Here is a 22,484-nt window from a genome sequence, read left to right as displayed (position 1 = left end):
AAAGGTTTCTCTTTACAAATGGTTGTCAGGAGCAGGATCGAATTTCCACGCAAAGTAACAAAAGATTTTTTTTTATATTTTATCATTTCTTATTTTAATTTTAAATAGCTTGTTTTACATGTCAATCCCAGTTCCCTCTCCCTCCCCTCCTCCTGCACTCCCCTTCCCCCCCCACCCTCCTACCCTATTGCCAAATCCTTCCACATAGGAGATATCTAGAGTCTTTCATTTCACTCTGGGTAGGGTCCAGGCACTCCCCTAAGAGTCCAGGCTGAGAGAGCATCCCTCTTTGTGCTATAGGCACACGATGACTGTTTGTATTCCAGGAATAGACACTGATCCACAGCTCAGGGCCCCATAGGTTGCCCAGGCCTTGGATTTAAAGGAATTTTAGAAACAGAAGAACGGAGAGAAGCACTGATTTTTGGTAGCAGCATTTTATCAGGTGGGCTCTGTTTTGTTATCGACAAGCCGAGATTCACGCGGCTCGCTTACCGGAGTCTTCCTGACTCGAAATAAAAACAAAAAAACAGCAAGGTTGTTTTAAGAGACTCTGCTAACGATTAAAAGGTGTGTACATACAGCTGGAAGTGGCAGCTTTTTCTGGATGTCAGCATGGAATGTGGCGGTAAGCTGGAGTCACGTTTACGCCAGCCATCTTGGAAACGGCAGTTTAAAACAGCCCCGGTTTTACAGATAAGATACATGGCCAGAAAAACGTAAAGATTTACAGTAAAGTCAGAATTGGATGAACAAATCCTCTAACGGTTTACAGTGTGTTTAAAAATATACATGAGATCGAGAGAGAAAATGAAACGGCAAAGTGGTAAATAAATACAAAAGCCGGCGTTGTGGTGGCACACGCCGGTAGGATTTACTCCAGAGGCAGAGGCAGGCAGATTTCCAAAGAGAAATCCTGTCTCAAAGAAAAATAAATAAAAGTAAAATAAATAAAGTAATAATAGATAAATAAATAAGCCACGTAAAGATGGAAAATACACAGAGAGTCTGGATACTGTATGCTATTGTGTTTTTCAGTTTTTTCATTGCTAAGGAAGGAACAACTACTAAAGTACACTTGATTATAAATACTGCTGAATTAATTCAACTTATATCTTTTAAAAATGCCTTGAGTTCAAAATTTAAGTATAAGGATATGTTACTTGGAAAAGGAGTTTTTATTTATGTTTCTACAGAAAATGAAAAGCTGAGGATTCCTTCCAGGCTTCTGTGGTTTGACGAACCATGACCCCCGGAAGCAGTGGATCAGATGTTCCAACAATTGAAACAGCTAAGATGATGCAGTCTTACAGATCCTGAAAATATGGACTTATACAGTTTTCTGAGTTTTGTCATGATCCCCATGGTATAAACAGCGCCCCCTTCCAGCATGAAGCAGTTTGGAATGAGCGACATCCTAATTCCCATCTTGTTTATAAATCTTTGTTTTCATTTAAATGGGCTTGTTTATAATTGGTTAATGATCACAACCAATCTCTTTTTAATGGTAAAAAGGGGAATTATGGTATGGGTATTGTTTTTCATTTATTGATACAAATTCAAGGTCAATTTTGTGATATGTATATTTCTCCTCTTGATTAAGTATTGTGCTTATACTGATCTTTTAAAATGTAATGCGTAATTAAATATAGATTATAGATAGTTACTTATAATAGTCAGAATTTATAGTTAGGTAAGTTAGGTTTTCTAGATATACAGAAATATATTTGACATAAACAGTCTTCAAACCTCTCAAAGACCTTCAGAAAATGGCATTTAAAATGGTTTAAGGTTTTTCTTGACAATGAGAAATGTCTGCTCCTGGCAGCACCAATTATGTCTGAGAGGAAGATGGGCATCGAAGAAACTCGTTATGGAGTTTACTTTCAACATGGCAAGATTAGCCATTTGGGCAAGAAACTGCTCTTGCCTAGACTGTTTGACTGTTGCTGTATAAACTGGACATGCAGGACCCACAGGAAAGTGACTGCTGAACTCAGTCTTACAGGGTCCCTGCTTCATGAAAGAGTCTAAGTGACTTTCTACAGGACAAAGAAAAATGACTAACAGACTTCCAATGCAGATGGACAGTTTGAAATTTCCTGCTTTGCTGAGAAATCTTCTGGACACATTGTGGCCTATGGGCTGAAGATGGATGCTCCAACGTTACAGAGGAACTTTGGGTGACTGTCCAGGTAGTAAGATGTCTCTGTCAATCCTAGTTTTTATATATTATCCTTCTGTGGTCTTTGATGGAGTTGAAGACAGATAGTTATAGTTACAGTTTTCCTTTGTTATGATAAAAGATAAGCTACATAGAAATTTGGACTCACAAGGATGGGATGGATGATGTTTTCTTTAAATCTTGCTAAAATATTGTATCTATGTTCTTACTTGATAACTGTTCTGTTATATTCAATTTGACTATTATTAAAGTTAAGACCTTTCTTTTTGTTTAAACAGAAAAGAGATGTTGGGGAAGTCTTATGTCAATAAAGCACTGTTGAGCCCATAGGGAACCAAGATAGGAGGGACTAGGAGTCCAGGAGGACTCTGGGAAGGCGAAACACAGGAGAGTCGAGAAGTAATGCCATGAGGTAGGAAGCCCAGAAACGTCTCTGGTAAGAGAAATACATAGATTAACAATTATGGGGTAATTACTTAAGTCAGAGCTACCCAGGAAGAAACAAGCAGGGCCAACAGCTTCATAATTAATATAGCCTCCTGTGTGTTTATTTGGGACTGATGCAGCTCTAGAACCAGGACGGTGGGAAGGCTTCTCTCAAGGAAAAGGTTTCTCTTTACAATGCCTGGCCTTCAGTGATACTCTCTGGTTTAATTGTTCTGCTCTATGTGGACTTGGCAGCTGCTTCTGCTATCTGTGTCATACTGGGATGTGATGTGTTCCCTTCAGTGTTTCTAATCTTTGTTGGGATCCAGAGATATGTAACTATTTGTTTTCCATCATCTCCATGACAGTGCCACTTAATAACATTTTTTCTTGATGTATATAGTAAGCAGTAAATGTGTAGATCTCCATTTGGTAAATGATGGCTCAAATGCATATTATAAAACTGTTTCAATAATTAAACCAGAAAATATGCATTACATCCCAAACAAAGTGTCTATACCAAAAATGTATCTATAATCTCAGCTTTAAGATTAAGAAATGTTAAAAGCATCAAATTCTGGAGGGTAACCCCAAATAATAGTGATATCCTGTATTTTTTAGGGCTTAATGGAATCCTAATGACCAACAATTTGAAGAGATGTAACTCACATCTCCCACTGGGAGAGTCATCATCCAACACTGGGCACCTCCATTTAAGCTTTTAAAAATTTGTACATATTCTGCATTGCTTCTACCATAGTACGTTTCTATGGTGCTGGTGATACCACATAACATGAGTCCTTGGAAACAAAAAATAATGCTGGTACTGATCTAGAGGATTCATCCTAATAGCTAGGTTATATAGTTCCAGAAGCTGCTATGGACAGTACTGGAAGAGGACAGGCACAGTCTTAGGCAGCTGTGCACCCTGCAAGTCACAGTAATGACTAGTCTGGCTAGCCAGTCCCATGGTGCACTACCTATATGAATGATTCAAGAGTAAGCAACCAGTTTCCTACTGGATTTAAGGCCCACTACACAAGTCAGAATTCATGCCTGGCACTGTTAACTGGGCCAAGAACCCATGACCAAGTCAGTTGCAGTTCTTTACAGAGAATCTGTTACAATTATTCAGCTGAAAGGATACAATATTAAACTGCTTCCTAAATACTTTTCATTATATCCATAGGCATTTCTCAACCATCATAACAGAAGCTTCTTTCTAAGTTAAATAATGATTAATACAAAACGTATCACGTAAAATACTGTGGAATGATCACCTACGATGGGACATTTATATCATGCCTCCTCTTCCCAAGGCTCTAGCATCATCTCAGAAGAGAACATGGGAAGATTGGAAGAGCCAGATATGAGTGCATGTAGGGAAAGAGTGCTTTCTGTTTATGACATCATTGCTGCCCGCAAGAACTCATAGCAGTTGTGATTGCTTGCATAAAACATGCACAAAAACAAGCAGCCAAAATTCCAGCATGATTGGAGGAGGGTCATGAAGACCCTACCCTGGATAAAGAGCTAGTGGCTATTGATGGCTACTTGGAAAAGGAGAGTCAGTTACTTCAGATTGTGGCCCTTGATAGGCTGCCGATATTTCAGCGGTTGGCCCTGTATCTGTAAGTGTCCCACAGTACCATGTAGACTTAGTAGGCTAAAAAATATTCATGACATTGAGAGTGAAAAGTGATGAGATACATGTGTAGTATCAAGAGAGGGAGGTGAATCTGTTCAAAACTCATTATTATTTGTCAAAAGCTCTCAAGTAATAATTAAAAAAGAAACAAGTAAATTAGTGCAAAAAGGAAATAGTAAAGATAAGCCTGGAAATAAGTTAAACAGAATATTGGTAAACAATTGAGAAAAGGAAAAGAGAACCAAAGGTTGATAGATTGAAAATATTTAAATATAATATTTTTAATATGATCTGTCGAGTTTAGAACAGTTTTGGATACTCCTGACATTTGTGTGCTTTATAGTGGAACCCAGCTAAAAACTTGGATCTACATTTCTAGAGTTGTTCTTTAGATGGGGTTAGAGCAATGTATTTGTATTATCCTCACTAGTCTTTTAATTTAGAAGTGCTGCATCCATAAAACAACCATGGTTAAGATTTGAGAGCTGTAGGTAAAAATGGTAAGACTTTGTGTGTAGCTATATCACTCCATAATATTGAACTCTAAACCTTTTATTTTTTATGAACCAAAATAAACTACTCAATTATAAATCACTACTTGTGAGGATTCCTATTACTTCTAGCCTAGTATTTCCCCAAAGTGGTATGCTCTCTTGTTTATGGCCAGAAGGTATAAAAGAATGTCCCCATGAAACTGTGGGTTAACCTTCTGCATTTTATTCTGAGAGATTTCCACTAGTTATCAGGTATTAGAGCAGTCTTGCTGTGATTGGCAAAATGCCCTTTCTCTATAAACAGGAAAAAAAATAAACAAGAAAAAGAGTAAAAACAAGACAGAGCTTCTAATCCCGGCAGGAGCCAAGCACCCCAGATTCCAGGTTTTCTCTCCTATCAACGAGACCAGGAAACTAGCTGATCCAGGGAGACCAGGGGACCAGCTGTTCCAGAGGGTCCAGGAACCAGAGGAGCCAGGGAGACCAGGTACAACAGGATCCAGGAAAGGGTCCAGGGGACCCGGTGGGAGGCTAAGTGGCACAGATTCCTGTTCTACTTCTCCACCCAAGGGACCAGAACGAGGACAAGGAATAGAAGAACCACCAGATTATTGGACTTGCTAGCACCCACCAAAAGGGAACTCTGGTCCCCTAACCACCAGACCAGTAAGGGGCTCTTTCTGCACCCACTAGAAGAAGAGATGGGAAAGAGACAATACAAAAACATACTCAGCAACAGAAAAACAAATATGACACCACCAGATTCTAGAGACTCCACACCAGCAAGACTCCAACATCCCAATGCAAACGAAGCAGAAGAGAATGACCTTAAAACCACTTTCATGAAAATGATAGAGGCCCTAAAAGAGGATATAGGAAAATCCCTCAAAGAAATGGAAGAAAAAACAATCCAAAAATGCAAGAAATTGAAGAAAAAACAAACCAAAAAATGCAAGAAATGGAAGAAAAAAAACAACCAAAAAAGGCAGGAAATGGAAGAAGAAGCATACCAAAAAAGGCAGGAAATGGAAGAAGAAACAAAGCAAAAAATGCATGAAATGGAAGAAAAAGCAAACCAAAAATTCATAAAAGGCAACAAATGGACTAAAAGATAAACCAAAAATTGCAAGAAAAAATGCAAACACTGCAAGAGTTGAAAACTGAAATAGAGACAATAAAAAACACAATCTGAAGAAAGGCAGGAAATAGAAAAGCTGGGCAAATGGTCAGGTACTACCAATACAAGCATTACCAACAGAATAGAAGAGATGGAAGAGAGAATCTCAAGTGTTGCAGATACAGGGATGGTTCAACACACAAAAATCCATCAACGTAATTAATCCACCATATAAACAAGCTGAAAAACAAAAATCACATGATCATCTCACTAGATGCTGAAAAAGATTTGACAAAATTCAACACCCCTTCATGATAAAGGTATTGGAGAGATCTGGGATAACAGGGACATACTTAAATATAATAAAAGCTATATACAGTAAACCAACAGCTAACATCAAAATAAATGGACAGAAACTCAACGCAATTCCTCTAAAATCAGGAACAAAACAAGGTTGTCCACTCTCTCCATACCTTTTCAACATGGTACTTGAAGTTCTAGCCATTGCCATACGACAACAAAGGGGGATCAAGGGGATACAAATTGCGAAGGAAGAGGTCAAACTTTCACCGTTTGCAGATGATATGATAGTTTACATCAATGACCCAAAGAACTCTACCAGGGAACTCTTACATCTGATTAACACCTTCAGCAAAGTGGCAGGCAACAAGATCAACTCAAGAAAATCAGTAGCCCTACTATATGCAGATGATAAAAGGGCTGAGAAAGAAATCAGAGAAACATCACCCTTTGCAATTGCCACAAACAACATAAAATACCTTGGGGTAACACTAACCAAACAAGTGAAAGACCTGTATCACAAGAACTTTGAATCTTTAAAGAAAGAAATTAAAGAAGCCCTCAGAAAATGGAAAGATCTCCCAAGCTCTTGGATAGGAAGGATCAATGTAGTAAAAATGGCAATCCTGCCAAAAGCAATCTACAGATTCAATGCAATCCCCATTAAAATCCCAGTACAATTCTTCACAGACCTTGAAAGAACAATAATATTTTGTATGGAAAAAGAAAAGACCCAGGATAGCCAAAACAACCCTATTCAACAAGGCAACGTCTGAGGCATCACCACCCCTGACCTCAAGCTCTATTACAGAGCTATAGTCCTGAAAACAGCTTGGTATTGGCACAAAAATAGACAGGTAGACCAATGGAATCGAATTGAAAACCCAGATATTAACCCACACACGTATGAACATCTGATCTTTGACAAAGAAGCTAAAAATATACAATGGAATAAAGAAAGCATCTTCAACAAATGGTACTGGCATAACTGGAGGCTGGCATGTAGAAGAATGCGGATCTATCCATGTTTATTGCCATGCACAAAACTTAAGTCCTAATGGATCAAAGACCTCAACATAAATCCAGCCACACTGAACCTTTTAGAAGAGAAAGTGGGTGGTACCCTTGAATGAATTGGTACAGGAGACAGCTTCCTGAACATAACACCACTAGCACAGACAGTGAGATCAACAATTAATAAATGGGACCTCCTGAAACTAAGAAGCTTCTGTAAGGCAAAGGACACAGTCACCAAGACAAAAAGGCAGCCCACAGAATGGGAGAAAATATTCACTAATCCCACATCTGACAGAGGGTTGATCTCCAAAATTTACAAAGAACTCTAGAAGCAAGTCTCCAAAACACCAAAGGATCCAATTAAAAAGTGGGTTGAGAGGCACTTGAGAAAGTGCTCAACATCCTTAGCCATCTGGGAAATGCAAATCAAAACAACTCTGAGATATCATCTCACTCCTATCAGAATGGCTAAAATCAAAAACACCAATGACAATTTATGCTGGAGAGGATGTGGTGAAAGGGGAACTCTCCTCCATTGCTGGTGGGAGTGCCAACTTGTTCAGCCACTTTGGAAATCAGTATGGAGATTCCTCAGAAAAATGGGAATAAATCTATCACAAGACCCAGCAACTACACTCTTAGGCATATATCCCAAAATTGCCCATTCATATAACAAGGATGTCTGTTCCACTATGTACATAGCAGCATTATTTGTAATAGCCAGAACTTGGAAACAAACTAGATGCCCCTCAACTGTAGAGTGGATAGAGAAAATGTGGTACATTTACACAATGGAGTACTATTCAGCAGAAAAAAAACAATGGAATCCTGAGATTTGCAGGCAAATGGATGACACTAGAAGAAACCATCCTGAGTTAGGTAATACAGTCACAAAAAGAGAAACATGGCATGTACTCTCTCATATATGGATTTTAGACATAGATCTGGGGAGGGCCAGCCTACAATCCCATGGCCAGAGAGTCTGGGAAACAGAAACTTCATTCAGTGGCTGATGGAAGCAGAGGCAGACTCCCATGGCTAAGCACTGAGCTGAACTCAAGAAAGCCAGTAACAGAGAGGGAGGACTGATGACCAAAGGGATTAAGACTGGGATGGTGTAACTCCCAGAAACAGCTGACCTGACAAAGGTTAACTTTTGAATCCCAGGCACCAGCCTGGGAATCCAGCATGGGACTGATCAAGACCCCCTGAATGTGGGTGTCAGTGAGGAGGCTTAGGTAATTTATTGGGCCTTGGGCAATAGATCAGTATTTATCCGGAGTATACACACGGACTTTGGACTCCCATCCAACAATGTGAGATGCACTCTCACTCTGAACTCTTGGGGGAGGGTCTAGACCCTGCCCTGGATGAAATGACAGACTATGCACATCCCCATGGAGGGCCTCACCCTCCCTGGGGAAATGAGGGGATTATGGGGGTTGGGGGAGGGCACGGGAGGAATGGAGGGAAAGGGAGAGGGACCTGGAACTGACTTGTGAAGCAACCTTGTTTCTAATCTAAATTTAAACTTAAAAATAAATAATAAAAAAGAGTAAAAACAATTATTATTTTTAAACATTTAAAATTACTTCATGTATGTATTAGTTAACGTTCCCTTTGCAGTAACAAAATATTTTAAAAAAGCAACTTACAGAAGGAAGTGTTTCTTGTGACTAATTGTTTGATGGTATAGTTTGTGACAGTGGAAAAAGTGTGTAGTGGTGAAAATGGTTTTAGCAGTGGCTGAAGATGCATGAAGCCACATTGCATCCAGGGTCAGGAAGCAGAGAGATGAATGTTGGTACTCAGATTACTTCCCAGACCCATTGCAGGTGATGCCATCCCTGTACTGGAGGTACTGGGTTCTATAAGAAAGTAAGCTGACCTAGACAGAGGGAATAAGCTAGTAAACAGCCTCTGCACCATCTCCCACCTCCACATTCTGGCTAAGTTCCTGTCCTGACTTGCTTCAACGATGGACTACAATGTGGAAGTGTAAGCCAAATAAACCCTTTCCATCTTGTCTTGCTTGTGGTCATGGTGTTTCATCACAGCAATAATAACCCTAACTAGGACAGTCATTAAATTGTAAGTACCAAAATTAGTGTAAGTACAATTAAAATTCTATACCTTTTCCTTTTTCATTGACCAAGTGCCAGGATTATCAACGTCCACAAATAATTAAATATTCATTTTATTTCAGCTTAATTTGAGTTTTTTAGTTACTTAGTAAGAGATATTGCTTCCAAGAAAAGACAAATTTTCAAAGAATTTAATTTTGATATGTGTGTGTGTGTGTGTGTGTTTTAATGAAGCTTGAAGTCTTCTATACAATAGATTAGTATTTTCTGGATGTAAAAGGACCATTATAACCTAGGAACACATAGTGATAGTAGCTACATGCACAAGACTTGCACAATATCAAACCAACCAGATGCCAGTTTGAATGGGGAGAGAGGCCCATGAAGTCCCATTCTTAACTGAGGAGCTATTTGCTGTTTATAGCTCCTGGAGAAGAGTTTGTTTTCTATAGGGGTGGTACCCCTTGTAGGGCATCCACATTCCAGTGGATGGCCCCACATTCATTGACATACTGTTAACACAAAATGGACTCGATTGCTTAAAAAGGATAGGAAGGGATTAGAGGTGATGGTGGGTTATGGGAAGAGTCAGAGGGGGAGAAGGTGAGATGTGTATTTATAAAATATCTTCATATAAAGTTAAGTTCTCAAACATTGCATAAGTAAACATGGTGGTTTATCTCACAGCATCACAAACTGATCAATTGAAGCCCTGGACTTACCTCTCCACTCCATTAGCATCTTCACTGGAACAGCTTAAAATTAAACACATCTCAAACTGATACCAGTATTAATTCTACTACTTCCTCTATCTGGCATCTGTGATTTGCTTGAATTATAACATTATGTTATTGATCATTTGGTCTTAACTTTTATCGCTCAGGGTGACTATAGTCATTGCAGGAATCCCCCCTCCTTCATTGTGTTAACAGTCTACTATCTTTAAGCCATCTCAGGAAGCCATGACACAGATTCTTCAAAGCAAATGAATCGTCTCATATGTGGGGCATGTGCTCTCATTTTCCTTGTTGTTCCTTCTGTATTAAGTGATCAACTGCTAGTTTTGTTTACTCTAAAAGCAGTATTTCCCTGCTTATTTGAGCTTTTCTGTTTTTAGCTGTTTTTCTTATGATATTCTAGGAGTGGATGGTTTCTTCTCATTTATCCTCCCTGGTAATTATTACTTCTTAAAAATCTGTGGATGGATTATTTTTGGTCACTTTTGGGACTTGTCACCCATTGTCTCTTCAAATATTACTTCTCCCCTATTATGATGAAGACCTCATACATGGCCCTCATTTCCGCTTATACTTTATTTGCTTATTCTACCCATTTGCCTCTTTTATTTTAGATATTTTATATGGAAATTCCCTCCAAACAGTTAATCCTGTGTTTTGTTATTAAGCCTACCAACTGAGTTAGAAAACCCAAACATTCATGTACTCTTTTTTAAGCAAAGGAGTCCATTTCATGTTAATAGTATGTTCATGCATGTTGGGCCACCTATAAAAAGGAGTTCTTAATTGGTGTATGTGTACGGGGACATAGAGCAATGGGTGACTATCCCATTTCATTTAGATGGTTCATAATTGAATCTCAATTTTTAATAAAATTATGTCTGTTTTGGATTACAGTCATTCCTATATTGTGCAGTTAACAATATGCTAAACCTTTCCTTTTCCTTTTGAAAGAAAGATAGAATTATTTACCTGATATCTTAATTCTGTGACTCATGTAACTTCAAAATCTCTAAACATGCTAAAGTGGGGGGGGGCAAAGTCCATGGCAGGCTCCTTCCAGCTAGGGATTTGTTTCTTAGCATTATAACATTTTATATGTGTGTGTGTGTGTGTGTGTGTATATACATATATATATATATATGCACAGTTTCCCATGTGATATCATGAATCAGAAAGCATTCTGTTTCTGTGTAACAGTCATGTATTTAGACTTTTCAACCCTACAGTTTGTCACTCTTCTTCTAAGGTTATTCTTTGCTAATTTTTGGTGTTCTAAAAGAAACCAGTCTGCCTTACCAAACTGAACTGCTCTGTCAGTGTGATTAGGCACATCTCAATCTGCTGAAGGTTCAAACACAACAGAAGTGGAGCAAGGGGAATTCATTCATTTCAAAGATAAAAAATGGGACCTGGCAGGCTGGAAAGATGACTATGTTGGCAATGTCCTTGATATGCAGAGGTGGTGACTTGAGGTTACTCCCCAGAATCCATGGGACAAAAGCAGTGTGTGGTGGCACATACTTGTAATACCAGGACTGAGGAACTGCAGTCAGGCAAATCTCTGAGGCTTACTGGCCAGCAACACTAATTGGAAAGTTTGAAATCTCAAAGAAACAATATGTCTCAAAACAGCTATTGAGATGACTCAGCTGTTTATCATGTTTGTTGGTCACTCACCATGCTAACAACTTGAGTTTCATCCCCAGGACCCATATAGTGGAGACCCATGGGGAAGAGAAGCTACTCTCACCAGTTGTCCTCTGCCCTTCACTCCTGTGTTGTGATACATGTCCACACACACAAATAGATAAATGAATATAACAACAAAACATCAAGGTTGATTACTTATGAGGAATGGGCCTCTGTCCTCCACATGGGTATATATATATATATATATATATACATATATATATATATATATATACACACTAATGCACAAAATATTACAGGTCATGGCAACTAGACGTCTTTAGGGCACAAGTCTGTCCTTTATAGAACTTTACTATGTATATACCTTACTTATGTGAGTCTTCAAAAACTGATTTTATATATTTCCTAGATGTTTTTCCTTTTTTATGGACTGTCACATTTTCTCCAAAGGCAGTTTTTAAGAGTATCAGTATGTCCTCTCATATTTGAATGTCGGAATAACTTTACACATATAGTAGTCAGAATCCTCTAGCAAAACACAAATAGTAGACCCCCCCCCCCTCTCTCTCTCTCTCTCTCTCTCTCTCTCTCTCTCTCTCTCACATACACACACACACACACACACACACACGCTGGAGTTATTACTGATCAATGAGAAGTCCCATGTTCCAATGTCTGCAGGCTATATGCTCAGGAATTACAGCAGAGTCTTGGTTTTAGAATCCGAGGAGTCAATGGTATAAATTTTAATCTGAAGGTTAGAGAACATGAAATAAAGTGTCTTAGCTGGAACAGTGATGTAGTAACAGAAAGTCAACTTCATCTTTCATCTGTCTTTTTTTGTACTCTATGGGCTGTGTAGTGCCATTACTAAGAAGAACTATCAACTGAGCTCAATCATTATAATAGTTTTCTTACCTGGAAGAGCCTCAGAGACACTGAAAACATAATGTTTAATCTGGCACCTATGCCAAGTGGTCACATAAAATAACCATCACACTTGTTATAAAATTGTGACTGAAGTACACTTTCTTTCACATATTACAAATATCACTTTCTTGTCTGAATATGTTCACATTTTTATAAAAATAGTTTTAAATCTACCTATATTTTTAAGAAGTTTGTATATGTATGTGATACATGTACACGGGTTGACATGTGTGAGTACATGTTTGTGTGCTGATGCACAAACACATCCTCATCTCTGAATGTGTTTATTGAGGTCCAAGGTTGACATTGGGTGTCTCCTAGATCATTTTCCACCTTATATATGGAGGCAGGCCTCTTGCTGAACTCGTAGCCTGTTAATTCAGCTGCCCTTACTAGCCAGGTTCCTCCCGGGATTTCCTTGTCTCTGCCTCCTGCATGCTGGTATTTGGGGCAGATGCACATGACCTAGTAAACTTCCCTGTGGGTTCTTAAGTCTAGCCTTCATTCCTGTACAGCAAGCACAAGACTGCTAAGCGGTCTCTCCAGCACTATAAAGCTATTTTCTTTGTTTTTCAGAGGCTTTCAGAATCTTTTCCTTGTCTTTGACTTCCTAAATATTCTCACTTTCATTTTCATGGTTACATTACCCACATTCTTTGTTATTGGCATTGTTTCAGGCTTTTCAGTCTGGGATCTTTTCTATTTCTTCAATTTGATGAAATTCTTCCCCATTGCTTCTTCGATTATTTTTTAAGTCCTTTCCATTTGCAATGTATAGTGGTGTGTGTGTGTGTGTGTGTGTGTGTGTGTGTGTGTGTGTGTGTGTGTTTCCTCTTACTCAAAATTGGCACTTCCATTTCTGTCCTCCATTTCTTCATTGTTGGGTGAGCATTGTGTGTCCTGAACCACCTTGTACTTACTTGCATATGCCGCAGAGTCAGGGATGAACGCATAGCTAATTTTGAGTCCTGATGTTATGATTGCTGACTGTCCTGATGTTATTGTTGCTGGCTGTCCGTTGTCTACTCAACTCTGTCTGGCAAGGCGGGTGTTGCAAGTGTTTCTTCTCACTTCCCTAGTTTTGATGAGGAGGAATATTTGAGTTACTCATTCTAAATATCTGGACTTATAAAACTGATTAGCTATGCAATTAATATCATAGTCACCTACTCTGTTACATGCCATCTATAGGATAAATGATGCAGGCAGGAGTGACTCTGGTCTTTTTTATTTAATTCTATTCAAATTAATGAACTGAATTTTATTTTTATTGTTTATTTTATTTATACATATACATGTGTGTGGGTGCACATAAGTCAGAGAGCTGTGTGGAGTTCAGAGGACAACTTGTAGAAGCCACGCTTCTCCTTTCACTGTTTAGGGCCCAGGGATTAAATTCACATCATCAAGCTTGGTGGCAGGCTCTTTTACTCAGAGAGCCATTTTGCTAGACTGTAAACTGAATTTTAAAAAGACTTGAGTATTTTTCAGTATAATATTCTAGACTTTAGATTTGCTTTGACATTCTCTTTCTCTTGCTACTTCAAGAAATTTTCAAAGTATACCCCTACAGCTGACTTATTCATTGCTTTAATTATGTCTATCATGCTAGTTTCTGCATTTTTTACAAGTGTGGTGTGTACATGTTTTTACATGTGTGTGTAGTTGTGCATGTAAAGGGAAGTCATAGGAGGATATTGAATGCCCTCCTCTATTGCTCATTGGCTTAACTCCATTGAGACACGGTCTCTTACTGAACCTGGGGACTGTCGTTTTTTTCAAAAAGGTCCATATGACTAATCCTAGAACTCGTTGGTTTTGGACTTTGTTGGGAGCCAGCAATTCCCAGAATCTCCCATGTCTCTGTCTCCTATCTCAACCAGCACTTGGAGTACAGTCATGCACAGCCAGCCCCAGTTTTCTATGTCAGTACTAAGGCTCTGAACTCAGGTTGCTAATGCTTGCCCACCATTAATCCTACACCCTCAGCTGTCATGCTGTTTTCTCCATCTATAATGCTTTCTTTGTACAACTGTTATTTTACACCCAATAATCCTTAAACCCAACAATCTTCTATGCATTTTATATGTAACTATTTTTCTATGTCCTCTTGCATATACATCATTCTCATTTCAAATCTTGTTTCATCATTTCTAACAATTCTCCATGCTGAGTCTTCCAGAATTCAAAAATTTCTTGGTTACTGTTGTTTTACAGGGTTGTACTCCTCCATTGTTTATTTCTTTAAATATAAATATTTTATTCTGTGGCAGATATTCTAAGTAATTAACACACACACACTCTCTCTCTCTACACACACACACACACACACACACACACACACACAGAGAGAGAGAGAGAGAGAGAGAGAGAGAGAGAGAGAGAGAGAGAGGGAGGGAGGGAGAGAGAGATTTAGTAATGCTTGTGGTGATGACGAACTAGTAATTGTCATACAATAATGCAAGGGAGGCATAAGAACAGAGCTTTCTCTCTCTCTCTCTCTCTCTCTCTCTCGTGTCTGTGTGTGTGTGTGTGTGTGTGTGTGTGTGTGTGTGTGTGTGTAAGGGGCTAAAACCCTAAAACCTAGGGTCTGTGTCCTCTCCTCAAGGCAAGTTCTCACCCACTGAGCTACACCTTTGTTCCTTAATAGAATTTTGTTTTTCTCCAATCTGCTTTCAGTTACCACCTCTTCTGTCCTCTCATCACAAAACTATTTGGAAACTTCCCCAGTGGCATCTGTTTGTTTCTTGAATTATTTTTCTTTCTAGGGGCTATAGTTTATCCGAGGCTGCTTTTGGGGACAAAGACAGCAACCATGCTAGTTTGTCATTTTGCCAGACAGTGTATATTACAATATTTCAGAACCCAGTCAAACATCATAGAAGATAGTTTTCCCTTCCATAGAACAACTCAGAAACTATAGACTCTAAGTAACAAATGATCAGCTACAGTAATGCAGTCAGCTTGTGGAAGAAGTTATTTTGGCTCCTGAGACCCTTGTCCTATGGTTGTTCCACTAAACATTTCCATGTAACTTGAAATCTCTAGGTCTTCAGTATGTTAACATCACATTCATATGCATAGAGGCAAGCCTCTTCCTGAACACTTTTACCCAAATGGTTATTTTCAACCTGCTTTCTTTTCTTGAGAACAAGACTTCAGAAAGTCTCTGAAATGTGGATAATAAAGTACATTCAAAAAGTCACCCAGACTGCTAAAATTAGCATGACTAGGAGAAAGGTCTGCTCACACTCAGAGAAGAGAGATAAGCTGACGCTTGTCTAAGGGTGGTTGGATGACATGGGTGAATCCATCTGGACTGTGCCTTCCACACAAACTCTTTTATGTATTTCAGGACTAGTTGGGTGACTGATTTTGAAGTGGCTACTTTAAATTCCAGGATTTAGTGAATCAACAGAGTTTTGAAAGTCTAGTAAAGGTCCAGCAGCTGATATGGCAAATGGTCTAGTTCCAATCATGACATCCAAGCTAGAACATTGCTACTGTTGGAACAGAAAGGATACTGGGCAAAATTTTACAAAAAATAGTTGTGACTCCATTGGCACAGTAGCTAAAGATTTACAAATGCAGGTGAATTAAAAAATCCATACATGTTTTAGCATGAAGGGTCAATTTAGTATTTGTCTTAATTTGAATATTTCCTGTTTTTAATTTTTAAATAAATTTTATTTAGATTAAAAACAATCTCACTTTACATATAATCACAGTTCCATCTCCCTCCCATCCTCTCATGCCCTCCACCGAACCCCCATCCCATCCCTAGGGAGGGTGAGGTCTTCCATGAAGGATCACTAAAGTCTGTCAAGTCATTTGGGGCAGAGTGTAGGCCCTACCCTGTGTATCTAGGCTAAAAGAGTATCCCTCCATGGGAAATGGGCTGCCGAAATCGGTTCCTGCACTGGGGATACATCCTGGTTCCACTGCTAGAGGCTCCATAGACTTCCCAGTGCTCCTAACTGACACCACATTCAGGGAGCCTGGTTTAGTCAGATGTTGGTTTCCCAGCTGTCAGACTGGGGCCCATGAGTTCCTACTTGCTTAGGTCATCTGTTTCTGTGGGTTTTCCCAGCGTGGTCTTGACCCCTTTGTTTGTCATTCCTCCCTCTATGCACCTGGATTCCAGGAGTTTGTCTCAGTGCTCAGTGTGAGTGTCTGCTTTTGCTTCCATCAGCTGCTGGATGAAGGCTCTAGGATGGCATTTGATGGCTGGGTAGCATGGCTGAGGAGTCTAAGGTGCTGGATTAATTTTCATCTTATTTTTATTTACAAATATAAAGCAATAGGATTATGGAATTGTACCAGTTTGCTTCTCTATTGTTACAAAACACTGATGGGAAGTAACTTGGGGAAGAGAGTGTTTATTTTATCTTACATGTCCATGTCACAGTCTGTCATGGGATGAAGTCATGACAGGGATTCAAGATAGAACAGAGACAGACACATTGAGGAACAAAGGAACACCGCTGACCCAGCCAGCTCCCAGTGACTTGCCCAGCCTGCTTTTCTATACAACCCGAAACTACCCACCCAGGGATGGCAGTGGGCTGGACCCTCCTACATCAATCGTTAATCAGAAAATACCTTACAGGCCTACTGCACAGACTTCATGGGGGCAGTTCTTCAACTGAAGCTTCCTCTTCTCAGGTGACTCTAGTTTGTGTCAACATAACAAAAGCCAACTTGCATAGACGTTTTGATACATGATTTATTTTGGTCAATGCCCCCCCCCATTGTCCCACACACATCTGCCCCTGCTGGTACCTTTTGATTTACAGTATCTTTTTAATCTGCTTCATGTCACATGTGTTCTATTCTCCCCAAACCTCTTTTATGCACTGTTGGTCTACTTTCTAATTTTATGACCTGTACACACACACACACACACACACACACACACACACACACACAGAGTTTAACAGATTGGATACACATATTTGAGAGAACATGTGGTATGTATTTCTGAGTCTGAGATAACAATACAACATTTTCTATATTCATCCATTTTATTGCAATTTCACAGTCTCATTTTTCCTTCCAGTGAAATAATACTTTAATATATATATATATATATACATATATACATGCATATATATGTTTTACATATTCAATTTACATTTGTTGGTTGATGGACATCTAGACTGATTCAATTTCCTTGTTAATATGAACACAGCTGCAATAAACATTGATGTGCAAACATCTCTGGTAGACATAGAGGCTTTTGCATATACATCCAGAAGTGGTAGATCTGGGTCACATGGTAGTTCTATTTGAAATCTCCATACTGGTTGTATAGTGGCTGCATCAGGATTCACTCTCATGAGTGAAGAAGCTCCTCATATCCTTGCCAGCATTTGTGATTTGTTTTCTTGATAGCCTTTCTCACTGGGATGAGATAGAACTGCAATGTATAACAGCTAACAATTTTGCACACTTTAAAAATATTAACAAGTTGCATACTCTAGAGGAATAAGGATTTGACTTATACAGCAGAGGATGGGTAGTTCAACCCTGGCTGCCTGCATTCTAGAGAAGCTGAGAACCTGATACCTGCTCAGTTTGCGAAACTGAATGCCTCCTCAGCTCAAATTTGATGTCAAAGGCCCAGCAGATTTCTGCATTCACAGATTTTCAACTCTTTCAGGAAGGCCTGGCTATTAGCAAAGGATAGTGGGAAGAGCAGTAGCATAAGCAAACACTGGGGATACATACATTTATCAGCAAGAAGCAAAGGCAAGCTGGCAAGCAGTGTTGCTTTTTCCAAATAGGTTTTCATAATTTTGACTGTGAGCGGAAGGTGCTGCCTACTCTCCTCTCAGTTAACCCTCTTTGAAAATGCCCTCAACACCTCCCCTGCTGCATGAAGCATGTCTCTTAGTCAACTCCAAATTCACTCAGACTGACAAAAGAGGGTTAGAAAAACATTGACCATGTGTGTTTCTTCCTTTAAGAGCTATCAAAGTTTCTTAGCCCATTTATTGATTGGAGTTTAGGACATTTTTAAAACCTTGTTTAGTTTTTGCAGCTCTTTATCTAGATATTAATCTCCCATCTAAAATACAGCTGATAAAATTTTGCTGCATTCTGTTGGCAACATGCTCACTCAGATACTTATTTGTTGTACAGGAAAAGGATTTTTTTTCATTTAATCTCACTTGCTAATTCTTGGGGCTAGTTCTTGCACTGTTTGTATTCTACTCAGAAAGTTCTTTTGGCAATTCAGATTTTAATTTAAGATCTTTGATCCATTTTGAATTGGTTTCTGTTCATGGAGGGAGATATGATTGTAATTTCACTAGCATTGAGTTTTTCCATTTATTTAATGTATCTTTTTTTCTTTTTGGAGTATGATTTTGAGATATCTATCAAAAGTTAGGTGCTCATAGTTGTATGTGTTCATTTCTAAGTTCTCTCTTTTGTTCTATTGATCAATGTGTTTGTTCTTATGTCAGTACCATAATTTTGTTGTCACCATGGCTCTCTAGTATAATTTGAGGTCAGAGTTTGTGACAGCTCCAGAAATCCTCTTTCTGCTAATATCTGCTTTGGCTATCTGTGACCTTTAGTACTTACAAAAGAAACCTAGGATTCTCTAGTTCTGTCAAGAGTATCCCTGGAATGCTGACAAAGATTGAGCTGAATTTGTAGAGTAGTTTTGGTGATGTAGCCATTTTACAATACTAGTTGTGCCAATCAAGGAGAATGGGAGGGCTTCCATAGTATGTATTTAAGTTTTCTTCCCTGGTTAGTTGGAATATAGACTATACTACTGCTCCCATTGTCATCCTTTGTTTAACAGGAACATAGGTTATTACTGTAGTTGTGCTTGGTGACCCCCCCAGCAAGGCTCTATTGCTAAATATACAACATACTTAAGTCACAAACATTAAGGAAACAACCTGTAATCACCTGGAAGCTTCAACTACTTCTAGATATTTTTTGTGGTACTAGAAGGTACTGTGCACACTACTGGGAAATAAAGATTAATAATAGTCTTACCCTGGTGTAAATCTGATATAATAGTGGCAAAAATGTTTTTGGAGTAACCAACCATGTTCTGATTGTATTTAAGACCAACTACACAAGATGAAACTCATGCTACTATTAACTTGATGGAAAACCTGCAGTAAGTAGATCACAGGCTCTAAGGAATGACTTACTATTTCAGTCAGCTAAATGGATAAATTATTAAGCTCCCCCATAACTACTTATAATTATATCCATGGATTAGTGCAGCTCTCGGCCCTCATCAAAAAAGCTTCTTGTTGCAGTAGGTAGCAGTGAATACAGAGGCTCTCATAACTGGTCAAAATGTAGAGAATAAGAGACATGGACTGCACAGTACTAAATGGGACATTTATATCATACTTCTCCACCAAGGCTCAAGAGCTATGTCCAAAGAAGGGACAGAAGGTAATAGAGTACTATAGTGAAACAGTGTATTCTGGTCATGACAGATCCATGGAACACATGAAGTTACAATGGCTATGATTGAGTATGCACAAGACATTCACAAGATCAAGATAGCAAACATTCTAGCACATACCAGGAAGAGTTCACAAAAACCCTTTCCTCCTGAGGAGCTATTGACAGTTTATGGCTACTGGCAGAGGGACAGTCAGTATAACTCAGATTCAGATCCCAAGATGCTGCTCATGTTCTGGTGAATGACCGTATGCCTATGTCCACACTGGTATTGCTAAGTGGACTCAGTGGGTTACAAAATACTATATGAATTTTAGATGAAAAGGCACTGGTGTGGGTATGGGAAGATTGAAGTGAAAAGACTGGGGTAGATTTGATCAAATCATATTATATTCATGCATAAAATTAAACATTAAATAAAAAACTAAAAACAATAAATAAGGGTTTTCCCTGAATTCCTTTCTCAGCAGGTTCATTATTATGTATTTGTATCCCTTTTATGTCTTTATCTTGTCTTGCTGCTTTAAGATTTTAACACTGTATTAGATAAAAGAGCAGAGTGGCCATCTTGCCTTGTTCCAAATTTAGAGAAAATGTTACTAGTTTTTTCTTGTCTATTATAAAGTTGGCCGTAGGTTTGTCATTTAAATAATTCTTTTATTTCCAGAGTTGCCATTATTATTTTTTCAGTGACTCAATTTTCTTCGTAAATTTTCATCTGTATTTAAAAACTCTCCCTGAAGTTACTAACTGCAACACTCATTTTGGTAACTTAGTTGCCTAGGCTTTTCTTTCCTTATTTTGCTCATATTTGAGTTCATTATTTGATTTCTCTATATGTTTGCTGAACACTTTTGACCATAGAACTCTGAGTTCCTTCTCCAACATTTCAGTTTTATTTAGTGTCTGTGAGTTCCATTATAGGACATTTGTCAGATGTGGCTCTGTTTCCATGGACTGTCTCCTCATAGTCTATTTTGTGTGTGTGTGTGTGTGTGTGTGTGTGTGTGTGTGTGTGTGCTGTACACTTTTGAGGATCAATATGTTTGATCTTATACCCTTTCTCACTCTTTTGTTTTATTTTACATGAGACCCTCTCAAGTGTTGTCTTCACTAAGAATTATGCTTCCACCAAGATTTATGAGGGACGTGGCGGTAGCCCCTCGTGGTGATTTACCATCAATCCTGACCTTGACTTACAGCAGGAGAAGCCTGTGTACCTCACTTGTGTCCCTGATAAATTTTAAGGACAGTGTCACTAAGGTACAGTACTTTATAGATTTTTAAAGAGGTGTGGGTGTCCCTATTCAGGTAGGAAAATGAAGAAAAGAATAACTGTGTAAAGGGAGAAGGCGTGAAGTTTGAGTGACAAGAAATATGTATGGGTTTTAAAAGTATGACAGGTAATTATTGTAGACATAGAGGTAAAACAGGTAAGGGACAGTCATGAATGTCTTTCCATTGGAGTAGAAGTAAAAACACAGTATCTTAACAATGAGAGCATATAATAATAACAATACTACTACTACTATTAATAATTATTATTAATAGTAGTAGTAGTAATGGAGAAAAATTAAATGGCTAGAATGTTTTTAAGCAATAGCCAATGCCATGAGATAGAAAGCATTATGCTCCACATTTTTCCTCATTGGAATTATTTTTTCTCCCCTCATTTAGGTTTTCATTTGTATTCGTCTCCATAGGTCTGAGGAACACTGCCAATCTCAGGTAATTCAAACAAGTCAGTGAGCCCTTCAGTAAGAAAATTTTCTATGTTCACGGACTACTTACTGCCAGAATTTTCTGGCAAGAGGTCTCTCTCCTATCCCAGCAAGTTATAATCACACCCTTATACACTGAGATCAAACTTCCCACAGGCAGGGCTTTCTGCCACTCAGCTCCAGATGGAAGTGGAAGGCCTGTCCACCTGAGTGTCTTCATGTGTTGGCACTGTACTGAGCGGTGCCACCGAATCCTCCTGGCAATCCTGACCGCAGTAGGGGAAGAGAATTGTTTCCCCTGCCTGTCTCAGGTTCGGGTCTTTGGCCACACTAGTTCCACACTTACCACACTCTGCTCAGCTGCTCTCTGTGTTTGTTTCAACATCTTGGATCTTCTCTGTGTGAAGCTCCTGATGCTGCTCTTGCAAGCAATTCTGTTCTAAGAGCACTTAATGTGCATACAGCAAACAACATGTCCAAAGGGCCAACTGTTAAGAAGACCAGCTCGGAAAAGCATCAAAGAAGCCTTGGTCCCTCTCCTACTAAATGAATTCATCCATTTGCTCAAATGCAGTTTTTCGTGTTGTACCATACCCAGAAGACTTCCATGATGGGTGTTTTTGTTGTTTTATTTTTACAATTTTATTTTATTTTTCTTTGTTCATTTCTTTGTTAATTTGTGTGGGGATCTCCTTTTCCTCATGGTCTATTGGACATCAGGCTACGAGA

The sequence above is a fragment of the Mesocricetus auratus genome, unplaced genomic scaffold (assembly GCF_017639785.1).
Source record: "Mesocricetus auratus isolate SY011 unplaced genomic scaffold, BCM_Maur_2.0 Super-Scaffold_15014, whole genome shotgun sequence".
NCBI lineage: Eukaryota > Metazoa > Chordata > Mammalia > Rodentia > Cricetidae > Mesocricetus > Mesocricetus auratus.
The sequence above is the reverse complement of the archived record's forward strand: the minus strand, read 5'-3'. Positions refer to the sequence as shown.